Here is a 12,624-nt window from a genome sequence, read left to right on the forward strand (position 1 = left end):
TGGCACTGGGGGGGATCCACAGCCAAGCCAAGCCCCTCTCTCCCCCCCCTCGCCATTCCCAACGCCGCGCCCCCTCCCCGAGAAGCCTGCCAGCCTGCCTCCCTTCGCCTCCCGCTTCGCCACTGCATCGCTCCCTCGATTCGCCCCCATCCAACTCGCTGGCTCCCTCTCCCTCTCCCTCCCTCCTCCCCCCCCCACGCCTTCTCATCCCTTGCCGCCGGCTGCAGAGAACCACCCCCTCCCTCCGCCTCGCGGTCCCCTCTCCCCTCCCTCTCTCTCTCCCCTCCCAGCCTGTAATCTTCCCGGGGATTATTACCTGGCCCGGGTGGCACACCGTGATTACTTGGTGGATTGGGGGCTGATTGATGGGGAAGAAAGCAGCCGCCGGAGCGCTCCGCCGGCCGGGTCTCTGGTCCTTCCTGGCTCTCCTGCTTGGCCGCCTGCCTTGCTCGCTCCTTCCCCGGGGGTCGGGAGAAAGTTCTACCCGGGTGGGAGACCCCCCTGATTTGGCAAGCTTTCCCGTTTGCTTGCAGGTGGATTTTTCCCCGTTATCTTTCTCTCTCTCTCTCTCTCTTTTTGGAAAATAAATAAATAAATCCAAATCCGAAGCGGAGAGAAGGATGGAGCGCCCATGCTAAGGCTCGCCCTCGGCTCTGCCTCTCGTACGAAGCGAGGCGCAAGCGAGCGAGAGGTCTTTTTATCGGCTTCTCTCTCTCTCTCTTTCTCTCTCTTTCTCTTTTCCACCCCTGCTTTCTCCTCCCCCCCTTTCCCCCCCCTTCTCACTCTCTCTAATGTGTGAGCTGGAAAGCTTATAAAAGCCTGATGTAATCCTTAATGCAGCCCCTGGCTATGTCGTAGACCGAGGCTCGCGCGAGTTGTGGGGAGGCAAAGAGGGGCGAAATCCGGGAGCAGAATTTTTGGAGGCGAAGGGAGAGCAGAGGCGGAGGAGGCGGAGAAGGACGACGGCGAAGAGATGATTCAGGGAGGCATAAAAGAAGGTCTTTAAGGCGCTGGATGGATCTTGTCGCCGCCCCCCTCCCGTCCTCGATCTCCCCAGGAAAGGAGAGGGAAGCGGCCACCCTCCTCCGACGCTGCGCCGCCGCTTGCCAGACGCTTCGCCTCGCCGTTGGGATCTAATTCCTGCCTGGGCTTCTTGGCGGCTCCCAGTCGATCGCCGGCGCTGGCTTTGGGATCCACGCAGCCTCCCCGTCCCCGCGACTCCAACGCCGCCGCTTTGCTAAGGATTCCCGCGTTCCTATCCTTCGCCTTTTTGATACCGATCCTCATTCAATTCCACTTTGCTGTTTGCTCGGGGGCTGCTTGGTTTTGGGTTGGATTTTATTTTTTGGTTTTATTTTTTTAAATCCCCCCCTTTGGACCGAGAAACCAAAAGGTTCTTTTCCGTGCGCGCGCGCGCGCGTTTTAAATTCGGGGGCAAAGTTTTGCGTGTGTGGTTTAGATTTTTTTTTAATGACCATATATATACATATATATATATAAATTTAAAGAGCGGGTTGGTAAGGAAAAGCTTCTGCTCTGTGCGCCCCCCCCTCCCTCCTTCCTCACATACGCCGCCGAGCGAAATCCTTCTGGACTCCCTACTAGCCTATGGCCATATCCTTCTTCCTATTGGATTTGTGCACGGTTTCCCTTTGGAATGTGATCCACCCGGGGCAACGGATCTCCTCGCGCGGATGAGCTGAAAGGTAAGATCTCAGAGATCCATAATATTTTAAAATGCTACCGTGTCTCCGTCCTCCCGGCTTGGAGGGAAGGGAGAAGACCCAGACCCGGGGGGTGGGTGTTATTTTTGTGTCCCCCCCCCCCAATTGCTGGAGCTGAACCTTTGAAAAATCGCCTGGCTGTCTTTGAAACTTCTGCTCTTCCGTGGGCACGGTGGAAATATGCGCCCGTTTGGCTTCTCAGCTCCAGTTTACTACCGAGAAGGCTCGGAAGGGAAGCTCAGGGAGCTGGTGGTTCGCGTTTTTTTATTATTTATTTATTTATTAAGATAAATTGAGCTGATGAGGAGAGAGGGAAGTTTGGCTTGGACCGGGGAGACAAGAGGCGCGGGGGGACCGTCAGACCCTTCGCCCGGCTTGGGAGGGAGCGCAGAGGCGGCTGTCTGTTGGCGAGCCAGGGAGAGCCTCCCCTTCCTTTCCCCGCTGCAAAGCCCTGCTCAGGCGGTTCTGCAGAAAGGGGAGCTCCTGGCGGAGGGAACAGAAGGGGGTCTGAGAGAGGACCAGCGGAGCCAGAGAGCGAGCGAGAGAAAGAGCGTGCGGCGCATGGAAATCCGCAAGGCTGGAAAGCCTACTAAGATGCCCTCTCACTTCCTCTGGCTCCGGGCATCTGAGGCTGCGGTTGTAGAGATAGGATGGGAGGAAGCCCCCTTGGACTGGCCCGGGGCTTACTCGCGAGCAAAGGACCCTGCGAGGGTGCTGTGAGAAGAAGCTTCTCTCCCTCTCTCTCGGGCGCCGTTCCCCGGTGGGAAAAAGTGCGACGGTCGGTGCTTTGAAAACCTCCCCTGTCCTCTCTCCCCGCGCCTCCGCTCCTACAGTGATTTATTAGGAAAGATGGCAAAGGGAATTGGAGGGAGGAGGGGGAGGAAGAAGGTCCTGTGATTCCCCCCCCCCCCAGCCACGAAGTTCTCCCTCTCTCCTTCCTTGGCTGGGGTGTCCATGCCATACAGTGCTGAGAAACCACGTCCGCGGGAAGGCACGGCCAGGTGGCTCTGGCAAACCAGACCGTCTTGGGAAGCTGCGCGAGATGCCTTCAGGCGCCTAAGCAAGCCAACGCCAGCTTGCTCCCGAGTAGTCCCATTGACCTCCCTGGACGTATTTTGGAAGTTGTGGCTCGCGTAGACCTCGGCCAACCCAATCATGGGTCCCGAGGCGAGTCCGCGGGTACACACGTGCGGGAGACGAGAATGCCTTCAAGAGCTTCTTCCTTCTGGAAGAGCAACGGGGTTTTTTTGGGGGGGGGGTTCAGCTGTTTTGGCTGTTCTTCTGCCTCCCCCTTGCCCGCCTTCCTGCGGGGGAGGAAGAAGAGGAGCAGGAGGAGGCTGAGAAAAGGGCGCAGTTCCAAGGTGGGGGCGAGACGGTGGGTGATGAAGGGCTGCCCCCCCACATGGGTCTCTCAATAGCGCTAAGTGGGAGGCAGGAAGGCATCGCTTCCTCCAACGCCCAGCCTCTCCATTCCTCTAAGGCTCTGCTCTGAAGATGATGGCGGGGGTGGAGGCAGAGAAGCCAAGCCGGAGATGCCCGGTCTGGGTGCGGATTCCGCGCGGAGGAGCCCAGCCACCCATAATAGGTTTCCTTCGGGCTGCGATGGGTTTTGTTGTTGTTGTTGGCGGGGGCACACTGATGGCTCGGATGAGAAAATGAAAAAGGGGAGGGAGGGACACCTCGTGAGTCACAGCGCTGTGCTACGGGTCAGATCCAGTAAGGCAAGCAGGACCGATTTCGGGGCGGGGGGGGGGCGCGCATCTTGAATATCAAAACAAGGTCAAAGACATAAATTTTGTGGGTTATTTTTGTTTGACTTTATCGCACTTTTTTTTAAAAAGGAGATTTTTGGCGAGGAGGCTTAAAGCTCCCTGGCTACCAGGGCGAGCCAAGGCTGAACCTTTTGGCAGAAACCAGAAAGCCCATTTAACTCTGGGCATCTGCTGCAGCCCGGCAGCTGGCGGGCATTTTTCCTCCCCACCCCCTTCCTTTTCAACTCTTTCCTCTCTCCTTCCTCGGGCACATTCTGGAGATCTTTTGGACCGGTAGGGAGATGCTGGGGGACCCGGTGGGATTCCATGCGCCCCCCCCCCCCAATTTTCAGAATGGAGAAACGGCATCTCCTCTTTTTTACCTGTTGATGGCTTGCGCTTCAACCTGGAGCAGGTGGATGACGGACGACGAGGGAAGAAACAGGCTGGGGTTAGAAATCAGCCTCTCTTTCCTTCCCGGAGCACACAGGTTTCTAGTCCGCATGAGAGAGGTCGGTGAAGAAATACATTTTGTTTTGAAGGGGGTTTACACAAAGCAAGGAGAAAGGATCCGCTTTCAGGCACAGGGTAAATGAAAGGCCGGCAGAAGGTCAGGGTTATCCCTCACCCAGTGAAGCCAGAGTGCTCGGAGCTTGCAGTGGCTTGGTAGCCAGGAAATCCAAGAAGACCGGAATCCTCCAGTTGCTTCTGCTTAAGGCTTTTGTGGATCCCGATGCTAAAGACCTCCAGACCCCTAAATCTTTAAAAGAAACAGAACACACCGTTCTTCCTGAGACACTCTAGCCCCCTCTGGTATTTTTGCATCTCCTGAACCCCTATCTGGGGAGGAGACCCACGGGGGGGGGGCGGGCAATGGGGCCTGAAGAGATCAGCTTGGCTTGGGAAGTCCGAAGCAGGGGCTCTAAGGCTGGGCTGGATCCGTGTGCACCTCCTACTGCCATGATGGGTGCTTCCCTCGCCTTCAGTTCCCAAGGCCAGCTTGCCCCCTTCCTAGGGGGAAGAGGGTGACCCATCACTGGGTGCCCAGCTGGGTGGGTTTACACTGAAGATCAGCCCCCAGGCAGAAGGACCAGGTAGCTCCCTGCTAGGTATAAAGAAGGGCTCATTTCCAAATTTTTCTCTCTCTCTCTCAATCTCTCTCTCTCCACCAACAATCAATTTTTCTCCAGATTCCCCTGGTTCTGTCTGAGCTTCAGATCTAGGCAAAGAACCCAAGGGTGTCCAGTTGTCAGTTGAGGGGGAGCATGTGGAAGGTGCACACGTTTGTTTGTTTTTTGGGGGGGGCTGTAGCAAAGGTAGTTGTGTGTCAGTGTGCGTGTGACGTTTTTCCGTGAAGGGAGACGCCTGGAAAAAAAGGGTTAATTGATCAGCCAGGGATAGTGCAGGCCTTCAGGCATAGTGGGTGGTGCCCCAGCTGCAGCTCATCTCTACATCCTCCCTTTCCTGAGATAAAGCATCCAAAATCTTCTCCTCTAGAGCTGTGTGGATGATGATGAGGATGTGTACCTATTTTCTGCCCTTGGCTGCCAGTCCCATCCCAGCCTCCCTCTTCTGCCCCATCCAACTGTCTCTCCCCTAGAAAGTTCCCCCAAAGATGCCATGGTTACACCAGCTTTGAACCCACAGCATCCAACTGGGCAGTCCTTTCCCTGCTATCCTAGCTTCCTTGTGCATTTTCCCCCCTTTGCCTGCCTAAATCTCTCCTTCCTGAGAAACTCCCTCCCATGGAAATCATTGCCAGCGAAGGCAGGGGGAAAGGATGCTGCATTTTAAAGAGAGGAAAATGCATCTCTCCCCCAAAGCTTTGAACACTCCAGTTCTGTTTTCAGCATGCAACCTGGTCATAAGTTGTTGTTGTTGTTGTTGGGGTCCCCCCCCCCCCCGAGAAAAGGAGCTTTGTGAAAGTTGGAGGAGGGAGATTTCTCGTCTGGTTTTGTTGGCGTGATTTTTGAATTGCAGGTATTCAGCCAAACCCAACATGCACAGATTTCTAACCATAGGAGTGCAAGTGCTTGTCTAAGAAAAAGGAAGAACTTGGGTTATGTGTTAACCTAAGGAAAGCAAATGCATTCACACTGAAAATAATTGAGTCTGGGTTAAGTCAATCAAGATGCAACAGGGCTCCCCCACCAAGAGTTCAGAAATGTGCAGGGGACTACAGTGGCATCTGAATGTAAAGCTCACACCAAATTCTTGCATCTTGACTAGGCTATGGGTTTTTCCTACAAAATCCATGTGAGCGGCATTTATGGCTCAGCATGGAACAGAATGTTTTTTTTTTTCTGTAGCTGGGTTATGTGAGTTCTGCAATAATCCAGAGAAGGAGAAAGACAGGAATGTTGAAGCAAGAATTCTTTGGGATTTGGGAATAGGATTTGGGCAAGCAAATGAGGTTGCCAGCCTAACACACCCTTCGAAGAGTGTAAGCGCCATTGAACACAGGGGCACTTACTTATGAGTAATCATGCAGAGGATTGCATTGCACAGCAGCCCTGTGATGAAGAACTAGGGTTCTTGTCATTCTCCCTTAACATCAGAGGTCAAGCAAGATATGTTTTTTCAGTTTTTTTTTATCCCCCCATAAATCAAAGCATGGTCCACAAACAGCCGAGCTAAGCCTTGCATATGGCCATATAGTCCCCTCTAACTCCAAAGGGAATCGTGAGGGTTAAGCCATTTGCGCTGAATTAACCAGCTGAATATCTGCCTCAACTCCAAAGATCTCTCTGGCAGTGCTGCGCTTTATTTATGGTACCCCTGATGTGAGCTTAAATTGTGTAATATGTCCTGTCTTTTTAAAGCCTGCATTACAAAGTCCACGTTTTGACACAAAAAGTCAAATAGCATCCTAACTCTCTCAAAGCTGGCTTGAAAATCCCTGTATAAAGTCTAATTCATAATAAATAGTTTTGACAGGAATGAAACAGAGGCTATTGGGCGGAACAGAAGGTGTAGGAACCATGAGGGAAATCGAGTTTTCCATCTCTTCAAGAAAATGCACACCACCAATAAATCTCTTCCCAAGAATGAAATCAAGAACACTTGTGGGGAAAATATGACTGTAAGATCCATTCACCTATTAGGATATGGAGTCCCTCTCTACTACTCAGCTATGCCCACAGAGAATCTGGCATCACCCCATCCATTCTTCATATTTATTCAGAATACGCTGTCCTGCAGCCATTTATCCTAAATATGATCACCCAAGTATAAGATGGCCAGTCTCAAGTGAAGGAAAGCTTCTCTCCTTCAAACGCTTGAAAACCATGGTTTTGTTTGATACCCCTCTCAATGGCTTTATCCGACTGATGCGTTTCTCCCACACGTGCAAGATCCTTCCTGGGTCCCACAAAATCAATCTCTCTCTCTCTCTCTCTTTCCCCCCCCCCAAAATGAACACACAGTAGTGCATACTTTGTCTTCAAGCCTGGCTTTGCCATTTTGCTGAAATGCCTTTAAACAACAACAACATCTAAAAATAAAAGGGTTCTTGCAGAGAGTGGAAGCAAAAGAACACGAGTCAACACCATAGCCTCTTACAGTACTTCGAGAGTCGGGTTCTCCCTCTTTTATTTCGTATAAGCTGTTGTGGGTCACAACCCAGGCTGTGCCTCTGATCAAGTGGTCTGTCTCCCACGAGGTCTAACGTCAAGTGACATTGGTTAGTTTTTAAGTCTTCGGCAAGACTCTCTGTTGATTTTGTGACATGGAATTAACAGGGTTATCCAGTCCCTTCCCCACACCTGGCATTCTGAAAGAGACCCCTTCGCTGTACCAAACCAAGAAGACTTTGAATGATGGTAAATTCATATTGGCAGGAAGATCATTTCACTTTTAACAGAAAATACAGTACTGGAGTCTAGTTGTCAGACAAGCCATTTCCCCCCACTTATTATGCTTTTGTTCTCTCTCTCTCTCTCTCTCTCTCTCTCTCTCTCTCTCTCTCTCTCTCTCTGTGTGTGTTTGTGTGTGTGTGCTTGTGTAACTGCAACTATGTGTGATGGGAAAGCCAGCTGATACACAGGGCTTGCTACCCAGCAAAGATTGGCCTTTTGAAAAAATCCCACGAGTTACAGAAAGATGGCGCTCTTTCCTTAGCTATAACTTACTGTATCTTGGTCCCTCCTGGGTTATTTTACAGTTGACTCTACCGCTGAAGGATTTAATTTTTTTCCCCTTGTACTGGGTCAATATGGATAGCGAGAGCAAGAGGACACGAAGGACTTCTGGATGGGGTGTGGGGACGGCTGAAATATAGCGAAGAACTCTTCCAGTTGCCTCTGGAAATAGATTGCTTATTTATGTCATCCTAGGATATTCTGGTGCTCTAACTCAAGCGAGATATTTTTGCCTTGGAACTGCAGAGCTGAGAGGGGACCCTGCGGGTCATCAAGTCCAGCCCTTCTCAAGGAGGCCCAATCAAACTCCCAACCTCTGGCTCCGCAGCCAGAGACCTCGACTACTGTGCTCTCCAGCCTTTTGCTGATCTACTGAAATCTTGGCTTGTAACCCAATACAGAAGCCTTTCTATTTAGCCTTATAAATGGTCTGAAACCTGAGCCAAGAAATAGCCCTGACTTCAGATAATATATGTGCATACAGTACATTTCCTTTGGTGCAATAGAGGAAAAACGCAGCTGTGTCTGGAAAGCTTTTCACCTCTAGAAGCTAAGAATGTAGCAAGCTATTGCACAGCACGGAGCAATGCAACCCTGATTCAAAATGCATTGGCTGGAAGGGGTGAGGAACAGGTAGAAGTCCTTTTTTCTGCATGTAGGAATCCCCTTATGTCAACAGACATCTCTTTATGACGGTAGACATACATGTATGGCATCAGAACAGCCATCTATCAATTGATGTTTGAAATCTGCCTGTAGAATGTTCTATTAGCCAAGATCTGCTGGCAGAAGAGACTTTTTTTTTAAAAAAAGGATGAAGAAGTATTGGAGTGAAATAAAAGCTGAGTTGTGCTGGATCCACACCTTCGGCTGCCCATGGACACAGCTAATAGTCTGGTGCAAAGTTAGGCCAAGATGAAGGAGATCCAGAAAAAATTTCCACCAGTCCTGGTGTACAAGTGGGTTACATTAAGCATAGGTGCGGCTTGGTTAGTTTCAACCCAGTTGACACAGTAACTGGCTAGATAGCTCAATGAGTTGGATGTCTCACTGTGGAGCCAGGGATTGGGAGTTGAAATCCTCACAGTACCTCCTGGGAGAAGAGCCAACCTATGTAGCCTTGGACAAGCTATACAGTTGCTGGGCACCCAAAAGAAGGGAATGGTAAACAATGTCTATGTAGGTATACCCAAGAAAACCTGAAAAGGGTCACCATAAGTTGGAATTGAGTCGGTGGCACATCATGATCTTGGCTAGTTAAGATGGTACTCTAAACAATCCTGTTTCTTCTGAGGCATTTGTTGAATGGACCATTCTGTGTGTAGTTCATCTTTCTCCACCCCATGCACAAAGGGGGGATTCATGAATCCTTGGTGCAAGCAGAAAGCTTCATTGCTGGGAATAGGAAGAACCCCAGCATGTGCAACTGTAGGTCAGAGACTGAGCAGACCATGCAGCTCAGTTACACCCATGGAACAGTTACTCTCTATGTTTGACAACAGGATACTGCCCTAAGAAATAGTCTTGCCTCCCTCAACTGGCACCAGTGGATGGTGACTCCAGTTTCAAGGGTACTGTGATTCCATTCCATGTTTTAGTTTTCACTTTACAGAAATCACACAAGGTGCAGAATTTACTTCTCAGATGACTTTCAGCACCTTGGATAGCTTCAATACAGTAGAAGCTAAAACCTGGATTCCCAGCATCTCAGAAACTGGAGTCACCAGTCACCAATGGTACAGGCAAGAATTTTTTATCAGATGATGCTGGGGCTGAACTCAGGACCTGGTCTACCTTATAAATTCTGTACTATCACTGTGCAACGTGCTTTGCTTAGGATTGCTGGATGTCTCTGGCTATGGAGCCGGAGGTTGGGACTTCAATTTCCCACTGTGCTTCCTTGACAGGGACTGAACTCAATGGTCCATAGGGTCCTGTCTAGCTCTTCAATTCTAAGATGATGACAATCACTAACCTTTCATTCATTGTATTCATTTTCTGCCTTTCTTCCAATGAACCGACGGCTCCCTTCTCGCATACTTTAGGCTCCTGACTAAAACAGTGAGATTCAGCTCCAAGGAAGCTGCTTCATAAGGCCGTCACTTGGTCACTTCCTAGTAAAGATGAAAATGCATGATCCCACTGTTCATATACTTTGGGACAAGTCCCTCTTTGGTTCACTTTGTTTACATAACCTGTCCCTTATAAATCACTCTGCCTGTTATTTTCATGAGGTTCGTCCATCCTCTTCTTCTAGAAATCAGACTTTTATAGTGAATAGCAGATGTACTATATTTTCCATGTATAAGACACCACCTTTCTAATCCAAAATTAAGAAATCTAAGTGGGGCTTAGCAAATGCAGGGGGAAAGGGATCAAAGTGCTGAAGGATCACTTTGATCTCTGCTTTCCCCTCCACTTGATTTTGTTCGTTCCTCAGCTTACTTCCGTATATAAGACAACCCTCAATTTTTAGTCTAAAGATTTTAGACAAAAGTATAGTCTTATAAATGGAAAAATATGGTATTTTGTTTCTAGTCCTCATCTATATAACTGCAGGCAAATGAATGCTAGGGCAGAATGCAGTGCGTGTCATGCCTTTTGACACACTGAAGCTGCTGAAGTATATTAACACACATATAGGAGTCCAGTTTAGATTTCTAGATAATCATTTTCTACTACAGCATTAATTCCAGCAAACATACGTTGACATATAATCCAAGAGTAAGTCATACATAGATTAAGTCATTGGAATCAATGGAACCTAAGGAGCAGTTGACTCACCGAATCCCTGCTGATTCAGTGAGCCTACTTTAGTTGCCACTTACTACCAGGTTCTGGCCATTATTTTGGCTTTTTCCTTGATGGGTAAGCTGCTTCAGAGTCATCAGGAAGACATCCACGGCACATGGTCTGTCTGCAACGATGGGGATGAGGCACCCGTGTGGGCGATCAATTAGTGATATTTTGTTATGGACATTAAGATACACCAGTATGTTATCATTGATCCTGACTTATGGCAACTCTACCAACTGATGCGCTCCAGAAGACCCTGTCGTGAACAGCCCTGCTCAGGCCTTGAAAAATCAAGACTGTGGTTTTCTTTACTGTCCCTTTATCTCGCATTAGATTTTCCTTTTCTCCTACCCACCTTCCTATGCGATGTGTACATTTAGGAATGCATCATTGCGTAGAGCAGAAGCGACGTCCCCACACAGTTCACTGCGAAAGCCAACCTGCCGCACCTGTTGGATGCCACACCGGAAGAATTTGTTCCTCTGAATCAGCTGCTGCCTTTGATAGCACACACACACACACAGAGCCCCGTGAAGCTCTAAAGCTTGGCATCTCTGAGGCAAACAGTGAGGAGAAAGCAGCAGGCTCACCTGTTGGCAGAGACACTCTAATGACAAATTAATTACCCTGCCGAAAAGGCACCGCAATAGATGGATGAAGCGAGCTGTGGATTGGGAGGCACAAAATAGTGTTTACTGAGCAGTGAAATGCTCTCCTCCCACCTGCTTTCTTTCTAGAGATGTGGGAGGAATCTAAAGAGATGTTTTTCAGCCTGTTTTTGTTTTTCTCTCCTGCCTCCCGCCCTGGTGTTGTTTTAGGTAGAAGGCAGGCGTTCTTGGAAGAGCCTGGGCCATCAGCACCTGGAAATCCACAACCTTCCAACCTAGGACTCTATCCCCTCATTGCATGACAAGGCCCTTCACCCCAGACATGTTGGGGCTTCTGCCCAAATGCACGCCCATGAAGTCGGACACTGTATTTCAATATTTAGATGGTCTGTTTGCATACCTTTAAGGTAGAGATGTTCGTCTTAAGGTGGTTTGTGAATCCCAGAACCATAGGATCATAAAATAATGGAGGTGGGAGGGGCCAACCCAAGTTCTCAAGGCAAGAATCCAAATCAAAGAAGATCTGACAGAGGGTTGTCCAGTCTGTTCTTGAACTCTTGAGGTCATAGGTTCTATTGTTGTACTGCTCTAACAATTAAGAAGTCTTTTTTTCTTGAAATCCAGCCTAACTCTGGCTTCCTGTAGCTTGAGACCATTTTTTATTTTGTCCTCCACTCTGGGACGACTGACAACAGATCCTACCTCTCCTCTGCAAGATGACTTTTCAAGCATTTGCAAAGTGTTCAGGTATTTGAAAAGTGATATCATATCTCCACTCCGCCTTCTTTTCTCAAAGCTTAATGCCCCTCGATTTGCAAGTATGAGAGCAACATTTTTTTCTTGCAAATATGTGCCAGACATCTTTTCCTCAAAGGTATGCAAAGAAATTATCTCAATATTGACATCTAGTGTTTATTGGCTTTGGTCTGGGCAGGCTCTCTGCATGCACGAGCACGCATCTTGAATTTCGGAGTATTTTTTTTTTAATGGAGTAACTTTATGAGTATTTCTCTTAAAAGGGATAGTTGGGCTGCAAAGACAGGAACAGCCTTGAAAAGTGCAGATGTAGACTTTTACAATCTCTGGAGGCTGTCCACCTCGATACATACAGTACCTTTAAATGGCTTGAGGTACAGGTAGTAGGAAGGAACTTACTTTCTCCGTCCTCTCACTTTGCAAAGATGATATTTCTTTGGTGACGCCCTCGCCTGAAGAAACGGTTCTTCAACCAGGGATATCTATAATAAATAAATAAATAAATAAATAAATAAATAAATAAATATAAATATAAATATAAATATAAATATAAATATAATAATAATAATAATAATAATAATAATAATAATAATAATAATAATAATAATAATAATAATAATAATAATAATAATAATAATAATAATAATAATAATAATATATTCTTAGATCTGCAGAGTTGGAAGGGATCATCAAGTCCAGTCCTTGTCAAGGAGGCCCCGTGGGGAATCGAACTCCCAACCTCTAGCTCTTCAGACAGATGCCTAAACCACTGAACTGTCCAGCAGGTTTAGCAGACCTTTACTTGGGTCAAATTGGTACCTTCAGTGTTATCAGCTGTCCTTCCTTCCTT

The 12,624-nt window shown here is 48.4% G+C and overlaps 1 protein-coding gene across 8 annotated transcripts in view; it reads left to right on the forward strand.

The window, feature by feature from the left end:
* The first annotated feature begins 872 nt into the window (after positions 1 to 872).
* The window catches only part of ADGRB1 (adhesion G protein-coupled receptor B1), a 394,593-nt gene continuing 382,841 nt past the window's right edge, over positions 873 to 12,624 (forward strand). For all 8 annotated transcript variants that reach the window (XM_078392021.1, XM_078392023.1, XM_078392022.1 and 5 more), the window contains exon 1: positions 873 to 1,706. The gene's annotated coding sequence lies outside the window, so the exon portion shown is untranslated. The remainder of the gene's footprint in view (positions 1,707 to 12,624) is intronic.

This window comes from Pogona vitticeps, chromosome 4 (assembly GCF_051106095.1).
Source record: "Pogona vitticeps strain Pit_001003342236 chromosome 4, PviZW2.1, whole genome shotgun sequence".
Lineage (NCBI taxonomy): Eukaryota > Metazoa > Chordata > Lepidosauria > Squamata > Agamidae > Pogona > Pogona vitticeps.